The sequence below is a fragment of the Choloepus didactylus genome, chromosome 22 (genome assembly GCF_015220235.1).
Source record: "Choloepus didactylus isolate mChoDid1 chromosome 22, mChoDid1.pri, whole genome shotgun sequence".
Lineage (NCBI taxonomy): Eukaryota > Metazoa > Chordata > Mammalia > Pilosa > Megalonychidae > Choloepus > Choloepus didactylus.
In genome coordinates this window covers 19564049-19581966 of record NC_051328.1, presented here as the reverse complement: position 1 = coordinate 19581966, position 17918 = coordinate 19564049, and positions in this window count along the sequence as shown.

The following is a 17918-nucleotide window of genomic DNA, read 5'->3' as shown; positions in this document are numbered from 1 at the left end:
CTTAGAACACATCATTCCTAGATTAAAAAGAATTTTTTAATAATACTATGTGTAGAAATTTTGTATCCTGATGATCAATTATAAAGCCAGGAATTTCTTCCAAAATAAATTGTTTCTAGATTTTTGAGCAATTATTAAACATCCCTTTCTATGAATTAATTTTCTATACTCTTAGAGGTAACAAACATAAAGTTTGCCACCAAAAATTGATATATAAATGATGGGTAAAGATTAATACCATAATGTTTTTATTGAATAAGTAGATATTCTTATTTACGTAAGACAGGAAGACACAGAGAGAGACTTTTAAACCAAAGATTATTATATTTGTGTCTGCTTTGTTTACCATTATAGACTCATGTTTCAGCATAGTACCTGGAAAATAGTGAAATATTAAGAAATATTTGTTGAAAAAAGATTTTAGGTGGGACTTGGGCAAGATGGCGGCATAGAGAGGAGTGGAAGCTAAGTAGTCCCCCTGGAACAACTACAAAAAAACAGAAACAACTAGTAAATAATCCAGAATAACTGCGGGGGGACAAACGAGACCATCCATTCATCATACACCAACCTGAACTGGGAGGAATGCCCGAGAACACAGCATAAAATCTGTAAGTAAAATCTGCGGAACCAGGTCGGGAGACCCCCTCCCCCATAGCCCGAGCTGCAGAGCCGCGTGGTGTCACAGAGAAGCTCTCTCCTAGCAAGCGAATATAGCTCAGCTGAGCTCCAACTGGGGTTTTAAGTAGCAAGGGTGAACTGCTCACTACAGGTACGCAGCCCCAAAAAACAGACAGAGGCTTTGGGTGACGACTGACCTGGGAGAGCCGGAGGGTCGCCTTGGACTGGGTCTGAAGGGGACTATCTGTTTCTTTTTTGGCTCAGTGGAGAAAGCCCCAGTCATTTTCAGTTTCCAGGGCTGTGACTCTGGGAAGGGTGGAGACAGCACAAGCAGAGAGCGAGACCATTGAAATGCTAATGACCTCCACCTGGGGGGTCTGTCTTCTCTAGGAGGAAAGCGGTGGGGCCCTTTCCATTCAGAACCAGACCCCAGAGCCTGGGGGAACACGGCCACACCTCCTCACACCAGTCAAGAATTACAGGCTAACAGGCGCCACCTGCTGGGCAGAAAAGCACAGTGACCTGAGGCATACCAAAAGCTGGAGCAATTTTCTAAGACATACCCTCAGGGAAACCAGATACTGAATATTTCTTCCCTCTGGGACCTGAGCCTGTTCTGGTCTGGGAAAACCTGATTTGGATAACCAAGGAAACCATGCCTAGACAACAGAAAATTACAACCTACACTAAGAAAAACAAAGTTATGGCCCAGTCAAAGGAACAAACGTACACTTCAACAGAGATACAGAAATTTAAACAACTAATGCTAAATCAATTCAAAAAGTTTAGAGAAGATATTGCAAAAGAGATAGAGGCTGTAAAGGAAGCACTGGACATGTATACGGCAGAAATCAAAAGTTCAAAAAACCTACTAGTAGAATCTATGAAAATGAAAGGCACAACACAAGAGATGAAAGACACAATGGAAACATACAACAGCAGATCTCAAGAGGCAGAAGAAAACACTCAGGAACTGGAGAACAAAATACCTGAAAGCCTACACGCAAAGGAGCAGATGGAGAAAAGAATGAAAAAATATGAGCAACGTCTCCGGGAAATCAAGGATGAAACAAAGTACAATAATGTACGTATCATTGGTGTCCCAGAAGGAGAAGAGAAGAGAAAGGGGGCAGAAGCAATAATAGAGGAAATAATTAATGAAAATTTCCCATCTCTTATGAAAGACATAAAATTACAGATCCAAGAAGCGCAGCGTACTCCGAACAGAAGAGATCTGAATAGGCCTACGCCAAGACACTTAATAATCAGATTCTCAAATGTCAAAGACAAAGAGAGAATCCTGAAAGCAGCAAGAGAAAAGCGATCCATTACATACAAAGGAAGCTTAATAAGACTTTGTGTGGATCTCTCAGCAGAAACCATGGAGGCAAGAAGGAAGTGGTGTGATATATTTAAGATACTGAAAGAGAAAAACCACCAACCAAGAATCCTGTATCCAGCAAAGCTGTCCTTCAAATATGAGGGAGAGCTCAAAATATTTTCTGACAAACAGACAATGAGAGACTTTGTGAACAAGACACCTGCCCTACAGGAAATACTAAAGGGAGCACTACAGGGTGATAGAAGACAGGAGTGTGTGGTTTGGAACACAATTTTGGGAGTTGGTAGCACAACAATGTAAGTACACTGAACAAAGGTAACTATGAATACGGTTGAGAGAGGAAGATGGGGAGCATGTGAGACACCACAAGAAAGGAGGAAAGATAACGACTGGGACTGTGTAACTTGGTGAAATCTAGAGTATTCAACAATTGTGATAAAATGTACAAATATGTTCTTTTATGAGGGAGAACAAGCAAATGTCAACCTTGCAAGGTGGTAAAAATGGGGAGGCATTGGGGGAGGGATGCAATCAGCATAAACTAGAGACTGTAACTAATAGAATCATTGTATTATGCTTCCTTTAATGTAACAAAGGTGATATACCAAGGTGAATGCAGATAAGAGGGGGGGATAGGGGAGGCATGTTAGACACTTGACATTGGTGGTGGTGTCTGATTCTTTATTCTACTTTGATTTAAGGTTATTTTTCCTTTTGCTGCTTCCTAGCTGTCATTTTTTTGTTTCCTCTTTCTTTTGCCTCTCTACCTTCTTTGACTCTCCCTCCTGCCTTGTGGAAGAAATGTAGATGCTCTTGCTTAGTATGAGCAGAATGTTTAATTAGGATGAACTTAAATGTTTGGAAATGAACAGGGGTGTTGGTAGCAAGATGTGAGAATAACTAACAGCACCGAATGGTGTGTGAATGAGGTGGAAAGGGGAAGCTCAGAGTCATATATGTCACCAGAAGGAAAGTTGGAGGTCAAAAGATGGAAATGTATAAAACTGAATCCTATGGTGGGCAATATCCATGATCAACTGTACAAATACTAGAAATCACTTCATGAACCAGAACAAATGTATGACAATACAATTAGAAGTTAATAATAGAGGGGCATATAGGGAAGAACTATATACCTATTACAAACTATATACTACAGTTAGCAGTATTTCAACATTTTTTCATAAACAGTAACAAACGTACTATATCAATACTAGGAGTCAACAATTGAGGGGGTTTGGTTAGGGATAGGGGAGGTTTAGAGTTTCCTTTTTTTCTTTTTTCATCTTTCACTTTTTTTCTTGTCTGGAGTAATGAAAAGTTTCTAAAAATTGAACAAAAATTAAGTGTGATAGATGCACAGCTGTATGAGGGTACCCAGGGGCAAGTGATTGTACACTTTGGATCTTTGGATAATTGTATGGTATCTGAACAATCTCAATAAAAATGAAAAAAAAAAAAAGATTTTAGGATTTGAGATAAACAATACTCTTCAAATATTTTGAAAAATATTCTATACGTATTTTATAGTTTTGTTTTGTTTTGTTTTGCTTTGCTTTGCTTTTTAGTATTTTTCTAATTGTATTTCTCCTGGCAAAATGCATTGCTCGCTTGCTGTTTGCTGAAGATGGTTCTAGGCACTGGGGATATAACAGGGAGCAGAAAATTAGAGATCTTTGCTTTCATGAAGCCAGCACCTTAGTGAGAAAAATAGTCAAGAACCAAAGGATCAGCGTTTATGTTGAACTAATACATTAACATGAGTATTTGCATGGGGCAAGAGGTGAGGATTTAGTCAATGAAGTGAGAGAAGGCTTTTCTGAGGAAGTACTGAACAGCCACTTCAAAGTAGGAAGAGTAAGAGTTAATGAGGCACTACTGTCCAACAAAGATGGCAGATTAAGACACCTCAGGCTGCCAATCCCCACAGAATCACTGAACAAATAGCAAAAACTGGCAGAACCATGTTGTTCAAAACTCCAGAAAACAATTAAAGGGTTGCAGTAACTGGTCAAGAGCCCAATCAAGTAAAAGCACTTTAAACAGGGTGGTAAGAGCTCATGGCACCCTTGCGAGTCCCTCCCACACAACCTCCTTAAAGCAGTGTGGAGCCTGCCTGCACTTCCATTGTGGGTCCTTGACCCTACGCCACATGGCACAGGTCAAACTTCACACACACTGGGGTGCCACTAAGGAGGTGCCAGTCTGTTGGGTGGCAGCATGAAAGACAGAATCCAGGACACTCATCACTGGTTAGCCCTCCCAGAACCTACCTGCTTAAGCAGCTTGCAAGCAGAAAAACAGTATAAGAAAACAATTAAGTCAAAGCAAACTTGGTCATAGGATTACTGGAATTAAGACATAAACAAGAGCAGACAGCAGGGGGTGGAAGGGAGTTTATTTCATAGTGAGTAAAGGGATACCTGAATTCCTGTACACAGGGAGATCTCTAAATCCATGAGCCAGTGCAAGCCTAAGACAAGACGCCGACTCAGAAAAGACAGACAGGACCCCGTACTTCACTTTCACTTCAAGGTGAGATTCATGATAGAGGGCTAAACTCTAAAGAAGAGGACCAGCCAATGAAAGGACAAGTTTCAAAGACTGTGAAAGGTGGTTTTTGTTTGTTTGTTTTGTTTTTTTATGTTGGTTTGTTTGTTTTTGTTAGCTCCTGACACTCAAGAAAATCTATGTTATAAAACTAACTCGATATAAATTTAAGCAAAAGATAGCACAGGGAATAAATTACAGAGTTAACACATTATAACATTAAAACATACTATATGTAACAAAAGATTACAGATAAACAAGGAAATGGGAAATCATGGCCAATCCAAAGGAACAAGACAAAAATACAGAAATCATCAATGAGGAGGAACAAACTATGGAGAAAAAATACAAAGACTTCAAACAAACAAACAAACAAACAAACAAACAAACAAACAAACAACAAATCCTCAATGTGTTCAAGGAAATAAAGGAAAACATAGAGAAAGAACTAAAGAATAGTAAGAAAACAGTGAAGGAACAATGTGAGACACTCAATACAGAGATAGAAAATTTTAAAAGGAACCAAATAGAAATAATGCAATTAAAGACCACAACTGAAATGAAAAACACCCTACAGGATTTCAACAGCAGTTTGGAGTTAGCAAAGAAATAATCAGTGAACTCTAAGAAAAGAGAATTCAAATGATTTAGGACGAGGAAAAGAAAGGAAAAAAAAAAGACTGGAAAAAAGGTGAACAGAGCCTAAGAGACCTGTGGGAAACAATCAAGCATACAGACATTCACATCTGGGGAGTTTCAGAAGGAGAAGAAAGGAGGAGAGTGGTAGAAGGAATACTGAAAGAAACAGTGACAGAAAATTTCCCAAGTTTAATGAAAGACAGGAATCTGAACATCCAAAAAACCAACAAACTCCAAATATAATAAATTCAAAGAGAAACTGGCCCAGACACCTAGTCATCAAAGAGTCAAATGCCAAGGACAAGGAAGGAGTTCAGAAAGCTGTGAGAGAAAAACAACATGTTATGCACCTGGAGTCCCAATAAAAGTGTTTATTTCTTATCAGAAACAATGGAGGCAAGGTTTCAGTAGGATGAAATATTTCAGGTGCTGAAAGAAAACAATTGCCAACCAAGAATTTTGTATCTGGCAATACTGTCTTTTAAAAATAAGGGAGAAATTAAGACATTCCCAGATAAACAAAAGTTGATGGAGTTCATCACCATTAGATGTGACCTATAAAGCAAGGTTAAAGGGAGCTCTTCAGACTGAAAGGTAAGGATACTAGGAAGTGGATAAAAGTGGCATAAAGAAATAAAGATATCTGGGAAAGGTAATCATATGGGTAATTATAAATGCCAGTACTATTGTATTGTATTTTTTGGTATGTAACTCTACTTTTTAATTCTTACAACTTCTGAAATACAAATGCATAAAAATAATGATAAATCTGTGATTCTGAACATTCAATGCATAAAGGTATAATTTGTAGCAAGTACAACAAAATGATGGGGAAACAGAGAGATACAGAAACAATGTATGTGTATGCTTTTTTTTTTTTAGTTTTTTTTTTTTTAATTCAGTTTTATTGAAATATATTCACAAAATGTGTATGCTTTTGAAGTTAGTGACACATCAAACATGACTGTTATAGATTTAGGATGTTAAATTTAAGCCCCATGTTAACCAAAAGAATATATGTGAAAAATATATACTGAAAAAAAAATGAGAAGGTACATGATATGGTACATTACAAACTATCAAATAAATATAAATGTAGGCATTGATGGAAAGATTGAGAAACAAAAAAACAGTATAAGATTTATGCTGACCAAATAGCAAAATGGTTGAAAAGTGTCCCTCTTTATTAGTAGTTATTTTAAATGTAATTTGATTAAACCTTCCACACAAAAGTCAGAGATTGACAGAATGGATAAAAAGTTTGACCCAACTATATGCTATTTACAAGAGACTGACCATAAATTCAAAGATACACATAGGTTGAAAGTGAAAAGGATGGAAAAAAATTATCAAAAAAAGCTGGAGTAGCTATACAATTATCAGATAAAAAGCCTTTAAGTCAAAAACAGCTACAAGGGACAAAGATAGTCACTAAATACTGATAAAAGTTCAATTCAACACAAAAGACATAGCAACTATAAATATGTAAGCACCATATAACAGAGCCTCACCATACATGAAGCAAATATTGACAGATTTGAAGGGAGAAAAAGACACTTCTACATTAATAGTAGGAGATTTCAATACATCACTTTCAATAAAGGATAGAACATCTAGAGAGTAGATCAATAAGGAAAGAGAAGACATCAATGACATGATAAATCAATAAGATATAACAGCAATATATGGAACAATTCACCCAAGAGCAGCAGAATACACATTCTTCTCCAGTGCACATAGATCATTCTCCAGTATAGATCACATGTTTGGTCACAAAAGAAATATCAAGATATTTAAAAATATTGAAACCATACAATGTATCATCTATGGCCACAATGAAATGAAGCTAGAAATCAATAACAGAGAGAGAACTGAAAAATTCACAAATTTGTAGAACTTAAACCACACACTCCTAAACAGCCAATGGGTCAGAGAAGAAATCACATCATAAATCAGGAAATATCTTGCGGCAACGGAAATGCGAAGATAACATACCAAAACTTATGAGATGCAGCAAAAGCAGTGCTGAGAGGGAAATTTAGAGCTCTATATGCTTACATTAAAAAAGGAGAAAGATCTTAAACCAGACACCTAATCTCACAAATGGAGGATACAGAAAAAGAAGAGCAAACTAAACTCAAAATGAGCAAAAAAAGAAGGAAATAACAAAGGTAAAAGTGGAGATAAATGATGTAAGAATCTAAATAGAGTGAATCAATGAAAAGTTGGTATTTTGAAAAGAATAATAAAATCAACAAAACTTGAGCTAGACTGACAAAGATAAAAAGAGAGAATGCCAATAACTAAAATCAGAAATGAAAGGGGGCCATTATTACTGATCTCACAGAAATAAAAAGAATTATAAAAGGATACTATAAAAAATCATATTCCAATAAATTAAAAATCTAGATAAATTGGAAGAATTCCTAGGAACACATGAACTATCTATACTGACTCAAGAAGAAATAGATCTCAACAGACAAATAGCAAGAGATTCAATCATTAATTAAAAAAAAAAAAAATCCCAACAAAGAAGAGCCCAAGACCAGATGGCTTCACTGGTGAATTTTACTTAACATTCCAAGAATTAACATTGATCCTGCTCAAACTCTTCCAAAAATTTAAAGAGGAATACTTCCCAACTCATTCTTTGAGGCCAGCATCACTCTAATACAAAAGCCAAAAAAGGATATCAAAAGAAAAGAAAATTACAGACCAATGATCCTTATGAATATAGATGCAAAAAGACTCAACAAAACATTGGCAAACTGAATCCAAAAGCACTTTAAAAGAATTATACACCATGATCAAATGGGCTCTATCCCAGACATGCAAGAATGTTTCAATATAAGAAAGTAAATTAATGCAAACACCACCTTAACGGAATGGAAGAAGAAAGTCAATCATCTCATTTAATGCAGAAAATGCATTTGACCAAATCCAGTACCCCTTCTTGATAAAAAATACTCAGAAAACCAGAAATATGAGGAAACCTCCTCAATATGATAAAGGGCATATATGAAAAATTTACAGCTATCATACTCACTGGTAAAAGAATGAATACTTTCCATGACATCACTGTTATTCAACATTGTACTGGATATTCTAGTCAAAGAAATTAGGCAAGAAAAAGAAATAAAAGGCATCCAAAATGGAAAGAAGTGCAGGTTTCCTATTTTCAGGTGACATGATCCTATATATAGAAAATGTTGAAAAATCTGCAACAGAGATAATAGAGCTAATAAACAAATTCAGCAAAGTGGTGGGGGATAAGATCAACATGCAAAAATCAGTTGTGTTTCTATACACTAGTAACAAGCAATCTGAAGAGGAATTCAAGAAAAATAATCCATTTACAATAGGAAATAAAGGAATCAAATAACTAGGAATAAATTCAACCAAGAATGTAAAGAACTTGTACATGGAAAATCACAATACATTGCTGAAAGAAACTAAAGAACACCTGAATAAATGGCAGGTTTTTTTAATATGCGTGGACTGGAAGACTAAATATCATTAAGATGTTTATGTTACCAAAGCAATTTAAAGATTTAAAGCAATCCCAATCAAAATTCCAACAGCCCTCTTTGCTGAAATGGAAAAGCCAATCATCCAATTTATATGGAAGGGTAAGTGCCCTGAATACCCAAAACCATTTTGATAAATAAGAACAAAGTTGGAGGACTCACACTTCCAGATTTTAAAACTTATTACAAAACTATGATAATCAAAACCGCCTGGTACTGGCACAAGGACAACAAATAGACCAATGGAATCAAATTAAGAGTTCATTAATAAACTCTCACTACTAAGAACAATTCATTTTGACAAGGGTGCCAAGGCCACTCAATGAGGGTAAAATTGCCTCATCAACAAATACTGCTTGGAAAACTGGATATCCATATGCAAAAATTGAAGGTAGACCCCACTGACGTCATATAAAAAAATTAACTTAAAATGGATCAAAGACTTAAATGTAAGAACCAATACTATAAAACTCCTAGAAGAAAATATAGGGAAGCTTCTCCAGGACACTGTTAGTCATTGTTTTCTTATACTTTATACCAAAAACACTAGCAACAAATTAAAAATAGATAACTGGGACTTCATCAACATTTAAAACTGTTGTGCATCAAAATATTTTAGCATGAAAGTAAAAAGACAACCTACATAATGGGAGATAATATTGGAAACTGCATATCCAATAAACATCTAATATCAAGAATACATAAATAAACTGTACAACTCAAGAACAAAATGACAAAGAACACAATTAAAACATGGGCAAATTATTTGAATAGACAGTCCTCCAAAGAAGATACAAATAGCCAATTAGCGCAATAAAAGATGTTCAACATCATTAGCCATTAGGAAAATCGAAATCAAAACGATAATGAGATACCATTTCACACCCACTAGTACGTCTACTATTTTTAAAAAAGGAAAAATAACAAGTGTTGGAGAGAATGTGGAGAAACAGGAATACTCATGAATTACTATATGACTTGGCAATGCCACTTCTAAGTATATACCCAAAATAATTAAAAGCAGGGATTCAAACAGATATTTGCACACTGATATTCATAGTGGCATTATTCACAATTGCCAAAAGATAAAGCAACTCAAGTGTCCGTACACAAAATGTGATATATCCACACAATGGAATATTATTCAGCTCTAAGAAGGAATGAGGTTTGATACATGCAACAACATGGAACAACCTAGAAGACATCCATGCTGAGTGAAATAAGCCAGACACAAAAAGACAAATATTATATGATCTCACTGATACGACATAACTAGAATGAGCAAAGTAATGAAGTCAGAAATTAGAATACAGGCTATTAGGAACCAGGGTCGGGTAGACAACTGGGGAATTAATGCCTAATTGGTACACATTTTCTGTTTAGGGTGATGGAAATGTTTTGGTTACATGCCAATATAATGGATTTTATTAAAACCAGTGAATTGTAAATTTGAATGTGGTTAAAGGGGGAAATTTTAGGTTGCATGTAAGTTACTAGAATAAAAGTTTAAGGAAAAAAAACAACAATGGGACTGTATAAAACAAACACTGAACCCTAACGTAAAGTGTGGACTATAGTTAATAATATAATTATAATAATATTGTTATATCAAAGCTACCACACTAAAGTAAAGTATCAATAACAGGGAAAGTTGCACATGTGAAGGTGGGTATGTTGGAACTTTGTATCTTCTGCATGATTTTTCTCTGAACCTACAATTTCTCTAAAAGAGAAAAAAGTAAGAGTTAACTAGACAATGAAGAGAGGAACAGTGATCCAGGCAGATGGAAAAGCATATGCAGAGGCCTAGAGACAGGAGTGAGCATCCTCCTTCAAGGATCTACTGAACACACTTTTCCTATTTAATGTGAAGTCAACAATATTATGACATCCATTGTAAACAGAGTGTGGCTTCAGCATCTTATGCTTATTAATTTCACAAATCACATAACTTGATGACTTTTTCTCCCATTGCAACATAGGGCACCATTGCCCTTGCAAAAGAAGAAGTCATACCTCAAGCCAGATGATGAGAAGGTGCATTGTGACTCATGTCTGTCCCCAGTCTCGCTCTTTCATAATCCAAAGTTGTTGGCTAAGCTAGTGGAGTGTACAAATATAGATGGTATTTGGAATTAAACCCTTAATCCTATACTTGTACATAAGAAACACTCTGAAGTTCAATCTCATGGAAAACCCTTCTTAGGCAGCCTCATTTATCATTCCAGCTAAGGAGCTAGTGGGGAAGCGATCACTAATGACAGCACATTGGCGAAAGTCCACATGGTGCTTATAACCGTCTGCACGCAGACCTCCAGACCACTGTTATTGACCTGATCAAAGCTATGGGTACCACTGGGAGGCTGTGCTTGCACTTCTACTCCATAAATTTAGCAGACCTAGAAGTTTATTACTACCCTGAGACAAGCTGATGATGGAATGGCTGGTTGAGTTAGTGCCTCAGCTCTTTCGATCTATTTCCAATCACTGTTGGAGGAACCAAGGCTGTGTAATGTGTCCATTTTTATTCAGTTCATGTTACTAAGTCCATATGATAATTCTCTTGGAAGCCTGTGTGTTGGGCTTTTAGCAAAATCTCAAAGGGCTAGTATGATGGTTTTGGGGGGATGGGATGTGAACATTAATTCACAATTCTTATAGAGAAATGGAAACCAACAAAAAGGCTTGAAGAACCTGATCCCTAGTTAGTTCATGGCTGAGTTTCAGATCCTGTTATTGAAGGCATTTTTAGTGGAATTTCAGTATAACCTGGTAGTTACCTTATTTCAAGCCAAAAATCTTGCAGTTAGAAAAATTGGGATAGTCTCTGTGAATGCATATATTCAGTCCTGACATATATACAAGATCTGAGGTCAGGAAATACAGCTTGTAACTCCAGTCTGATTTTAGCCCATTAACCACTGTCTATATGAAAAGAAGGAAGCAATTAGGATATGGAAGTATAGAATAATGGTTAAGAATGTGTGTTCTGAAGACAGCCTAAGTCTGTGTCTAAATTAAAACTTTCCATCAACTGACTGTGACCCTGGGAAGTTTAATAATACTCTGAATCTCAATTTCTGTATCTATATGAAAAAGATGGTAACACCAAATACCTCAAACCATGGTTGTGAGGATGGAATAAAGTAATGCAGGTAAAGTGCTTAGCAAAATTCCTAGCAAAGTTCTGGTGTCAATTATCCTTATTAAGATGAAATATGACCTGTTAAGTTCATCTCATGAGGTGGAGCAAATTCTCAATCACAATACCACACTCCATTGGGTCTTGGGCAATAAGAAGGAGAAAACATTAAAGTCACCAGTCTACTAGGAAAACCTAACTCATCCACTCCATGGCATGTCAACCATCTGAGCATCCCACTGGACATATCTACCAGCAAAAGACCATGTAAAAATGCCACACAGATTATAAGGGAGCTATTGAAGGGTGTTAGGCAGAGGAGTGAGAGGATCTGGTTGTGATTGGTCTTAACGGCATAAATATGGGTTGGTCTGATTGTAACGGGCAAAAGTTCTAGTACAAAAATCTGTATGAAAATAATGAGAATCTGTGTCAAGGTAATGGCAGTGGTGAATGAAGAGGAGGAGGAATTTTTAAAAAAATATTACAATGATAGAATCCTTGAGATTTGGTGACTAGATGTGGGGACATTGGAAGAACAATCATCAGTTTTTATTCTCTCATCTATTTCTCCCCTAATCCCTCTTTATGCTTTCATCCTCTCCGTTGTCTGCTTTTCTTGGGTACCAGGGTCTTTTCTACCCAAGATAGTGAAATTATAAAATAGATTTACTGCAGATCTTTTAGTGCAATGTAGGAGAGAAGTAGTAAGGAGCAGGAGAAGGGATCAAATGACAACAAGGTGTGTATGATAAGATGATACTTTTGTGCTCAGCACATTCCGATCAGAGACAAGGACATGTTATAAAGGATGATGGGCATCCCTTCCAATCCCAGTTTCTAACTCCCTTTTGGGTGGCTACACCAATGAGATCAGGGCTCAGAATGGAAAGGATGAGCTACAGGTCATCCAGTGGGGCTGAAGCCATCATGTTGGACATGACTCAAGAACACATCCTTGTTTCTATTTAAAACCTGGAAGCATAATGCCTGCACATTTGAAAGGGAACTAGTATTTGTTATAAGGTCTTGAGATGAAGATTAAACTATTTAACATGGTCTGCATGCCCTACCCAGGACTGACCCCTGCCTAGCTCTTCAGTCTCGCCTCTCATCATTCCACTCCATCATCATCCTTTTGCCATATTGTCCATTCATTTACAAAATCTGCCCTGCATGCTGCCACTTTGTGAGTTTGGTCCCTGCTGATATCTTTGCCTGTAACCCTTTCCCCACTCTTCTTTCATCTGAAAACCTTCTCTTCTGTCACATCTCTTCTAGTCTAAAGGCAAGGGGTCTCTATGACTCCTCACTCAGGTCAGCCTCCTTGGGAGATTTCTGTGGGAACAGTCTCCTTTCCCACAGAATTCAGTTATTTTCTCTAGAACATATCTTGAGTTATAAGAACAGTATTTGATGGATTTTAATTTTTCCCAACTAGAGCATAAGCTACACAGGAGCGGGTTCTGAGCTTCTCTTTGTTCGCCACTACTACCCCTTTACTTGACAAAAATCCTGGGACATTCAAATTGCTGACACAACTGAATAAAGAATGAATGAGTATAATGGCTCTTAATGTTTAGATTTTACCTCATCTTTCCAAAGCAGCTATACCTCCATTTTTATAGATGAAGAAAGAGGGACCTTGAGAGGCTATGTTAACCTTGACAAGTCAGAGTTGCTGGATTCAACTCTGAGTCATGGCATCTACTGTACTGGCTCTTTTCTATACCTCTGTTCTGCCTTCCACATGAATAAGATGGACTCCACACACGGTGCACCCAGTGTTGACGCAGGCAGTCCTCATCTTAAGGATATTTCCACTCTCAAGCCTTTGACAATTTAATTATGACAGCACATGGCTCAGCAAATGTTGAAACAGATCAAATGCCACAGGAAGCAAACAAACAACTGAACCATGAATCCTTGTATTTCCTTCAGTTTACCCTTCCCTGAGGAACAAAGACAACCAAAGAGGACCCTCCTACTTTCACTTCTCAAACCCTCTCAAGTGGCTCAGAAATGCTGGAGTCAGTGAGACCTATCAAAACATCTGCAAATAGCAGCAGTAAATAATAGACAGGGAATAGAATAATGGTTTTGTACAGAAAAGTATAATGTAACATATGAAGAAAAATATGTGAGTAGTGCTGACAATTTCTTGTTTAATTCATTTGCTTATGTTTTGAAAACTCAAAAGTTTTCAATATATATTTACTAAATTCAAAGTTTTGAGTCCATGCTGTATACCAGCCTCCTGCTAGAACCCTGCAGGGGAATGGGGGGCACAAATAGGGCAGGGCTCCTGGCCTCTGGCTCTCACTAAGTTAAAGGGTACAAAGCTTAAACAAGATACTTCTAACATAAGGTGACGATGACAATAGTAATGCTACATTTTCAATATTCTGGAATTGCAGAGAAGAGAACAATGAGGTTTACCACTGGCAGTTTGTTTTCCCCAGCCCCAAAAACTGGTATCAAAATCTTTGTCAACAATGTAACATTTACTACATTGTTCTTTCTAAGTGAAACCAGATTCAGTTGACATGGTTAGGAACATCAGGTACCTTTTCAAGACATAAACCAAATTTTGAGTAAGCTATAGGTAAAAAGGAAGTGCTCGGTCATTTTTTGGGTTGCCATGTTAGCACCTCAAAATTATCTGCCTAAGATATCAACCAATTTCTGTAAGAGTGGAAGCTATTCTACCAAACACACAGAGGAAAAACTCAGGGATGTGATTTTTAAGCACATGGGCGCTCTGTGTGAAAACCACTTTGTACTGATGGAACCTGTCAGTGAAAACGCCTTCTAACATTAAGGGTTAAGTGTGATGGCCCCACCAATAGAGAAATGAAGATCCGTTTCTGAAGGCAGTGAAGGGCTGCTCTGGCCATTCAGGGAAGAGGAGAATGAAAGCTCCATTTTGCTGGTGCATCAGTCTTCAGGTACCCAGTTCAGTGAAGATGGAATAGAATAAAACAAGGCAGAGGCAACAGCACATTTCTCCTGCTATTTCATGAGTGACCTCATTTGGTTCTCCTCCCTGCTGCTGATGCATCCTTTTTTTTAAAGTCACACATGGTGCCAGCCAAATGGGTCTCTTCAGAGCCACTGAGCACAGCTTATCAACACAACAGGCTGGTTTCAAAATTAAGGGTTCATTCCATGGTGGAGGAGGGCGATTACTTTCTCATTCTCCATCAGAGTTGGAGTCACCTACAAGTCTGAAAGAATTGGTTCCCTGTTTCTTTATTCAAGGCAAGGAAATTGTACCCCTGCCACATGGAAACCCCATTCTTCCACTTTAAAACTCATTTCTTTTCATAAAAGACTTTTCCCTTGCTTGCTAGAAATTGCATCCAGTGCCCATGCATACTTAAAAAGATAACATGGTCTCTAATGCTGCGAGGGGCAGTGTTTCTTATCGAGGGCAGATTGCAGGGTGGTGAGAAGTAGGCTAGCTAGAAACCCACACTTTAATAAACTTTCAAGTGATAACTGAATCTCGTTCTAATAAATGGCAGAACTGGAGCTATTCTGCTCTCCACCCACAGTAATTAGGGCTCATAAGCTAGTGATGATAGCTCACACGTGGGATCAAAAAGGAAAGGCAGTGTAGCAAACAGTTTTCACTTTGGTTTGCAAACATTGAATTTTATCCTATTAAAAGTAGATCTCTAAACTACATCTTCCCTGTTAAATGACTGTTTGAGAGGTCCTCCATTAATTTTTGTCATCTGTTCTAGTTCTCTGTAAATACAGTGTATCAGGGAACAGATAGACTAACACCAGACATAATGATATCTCCTCACAATGATTTGGGGAATCCCAGTTCACAGTCTCTCTCATTTTACTTCCACAAACATCCTGAGACCTGGGCAGTGTTATCCCATTTTAAAGATGATAAAACTGAGAATCAGCAAGTTTAAGTAACTTGCTGCCAACAGTCAAAACACAGTAAATCAGGAAAAAGCTGTGGAACCCAAGTTTTCTGGCTTCAGCTCCATTAGGCCAAACAGCAGCAGTCTATAGTTTTTTAAGTCTATGCCCTGGCCCTCCCGTATCCTAGAGATATTGGGGAAGAAATTCACTGGAGGAGGTTATGTATACACGAGGAACAAGAAGACTGTATACTAACAGTCATAAGCCATACCCCCCATGATCTTTTCTGAGATAAGGGAAGGACAGAGTAGAGACAGACTCTTCCCTTACTGTTGAAACTAACATAGTCTAAAATGTCTTTATTCCTAAAGAGACCATGACATTAGCACTTCCATACTTTTAACAAGTGCCTAAATATATTTTTTCCAAGCGACTTACGATAGTGAAGTTATCAGCTACATTTTGGGCATGAGCACAGAGGAATGCTTAACGCTGTTCATCTGTGAGAATCACATGCCAATCTCCGATTAGATTTTTATGAGGCACTCTCCAAATCAGACTCTAGCCGTGCTCCCAATTGAGTAGCTAGTTGTGCAAGCATAAGTTATGATTTCACACAGGCACAGAGTGCCAGAATAATTGCTCAGACACCTTTAAATAGTGACAGAAGAAAAGGAAGGACAGGGCAGCAAGTCCACCTTCAAAAGTAATAACTAATTAAGAGAGAGACAGCATTAAAAAGGCAAGCACAATACCATTCATGAACATATACAAAGAAAAGACATGCTCATTAAAGATTAACTGTCCCTTTTATACTTACACAATCAGGGATTTGTAAACTTAATGAAAAAAAAGTAAGCTTAGAATTATGTTGCTAAAATTTGGCAGCAAGCATATGTCCACTGAAATTTAGTTCCTTTTGGGACTGTCACATCCTGAACAAGCATGCACATTCTCTACAAATGTTTGTGCTTCCTGAATGGTAAATTCAGAGAAGTAAGGATTCTTAGCATTAAAGCACCATGGAAACAGATCGATGACCTCAACTCTATCCATTCCCTATAATGTTGTAGACACCTAATTCAAACAGGAAATAATTTCAAGCTCTCGGTTTGTCTAATGCTCAGGCCACATAAAAGTTTATTGAATGAGGAGTGATGTCAGCATAGGAAGCTCCAAGCTCCCATACCCCAATGGAAACTTCAAAAAAAAAAAAGCAGAAACTTTCAGGGCCAACTTTGTAAGAACTCTGGGAGACAGTCAAGGGATTGCAGCAATCAAGTGAGCAATGAATTCAGAAAACTGTCCGCTTAAAATGGTAAGTAAATTTTTGTGGCAATTTTTACTTTCCCTTGCTTCACCCCCTTTACAGCTCAGGCGCAGTGTTGAAGATGGCAGCCTGAGTTCCCAATATGGGACTCTGGTCCATGGTCCTAGAAGCAGAGCAGACCTTATTCACATATTATTGTGTATGTCTGTTATAACTGGTCTGCCTGCTTCATGAAGGACTGATGCAAAGTGTTGGGAAAAGAGCAACTGGATTTCCACATGCAAAAGAAACAAGCTGGATCCATGCCTCACACCATATACAAAAATTGATTCAAAATAGATTTCAAATTTAAATATAGGATCTAAAACATTATAATTCTCAGAATAAAACACAGACATAAATATTCACAACTTTGACTTGTTAATGCATTCTTAGATATGACACTAAAACATAAGCAACAAAAGAAAAAATAGATAAATAGGACTTTGTTAAAATTAAAAAAAAATCTTTTGTACATCAAAGAACATTGTCAAGAAAGTGAAAAGACAACCAATAGAATGGGAGAAAATATTTCTAATTACATATCTGACAAGGGTTTAATGTTCTGAATATATAAAGAACTCAAGAAGCAAAAGACGAACATCTCAATTAAAAAATGGGCAAAAGATTTTAATAGACATTTCTCCAAGGAGAAAATACAAATGCTCAATAAGCACATGAAAAGATATTCAACATCATTAGTCATTAGGGAAATGCAAATTAAAACTACAATGATATAGCAATTCAAATTCACTAGGATAGATATTATCACAAAACAGAAAATGTGTTGGTGAGGAAGTGGAGAAATTGGAACCCTCTTGCTCTGCTGGTGGGAATGTAAAGTGGCACAGCAATTGTGGAGAACACTGACATTTCCTCAAAAAGTTAAACATAGAATTACCA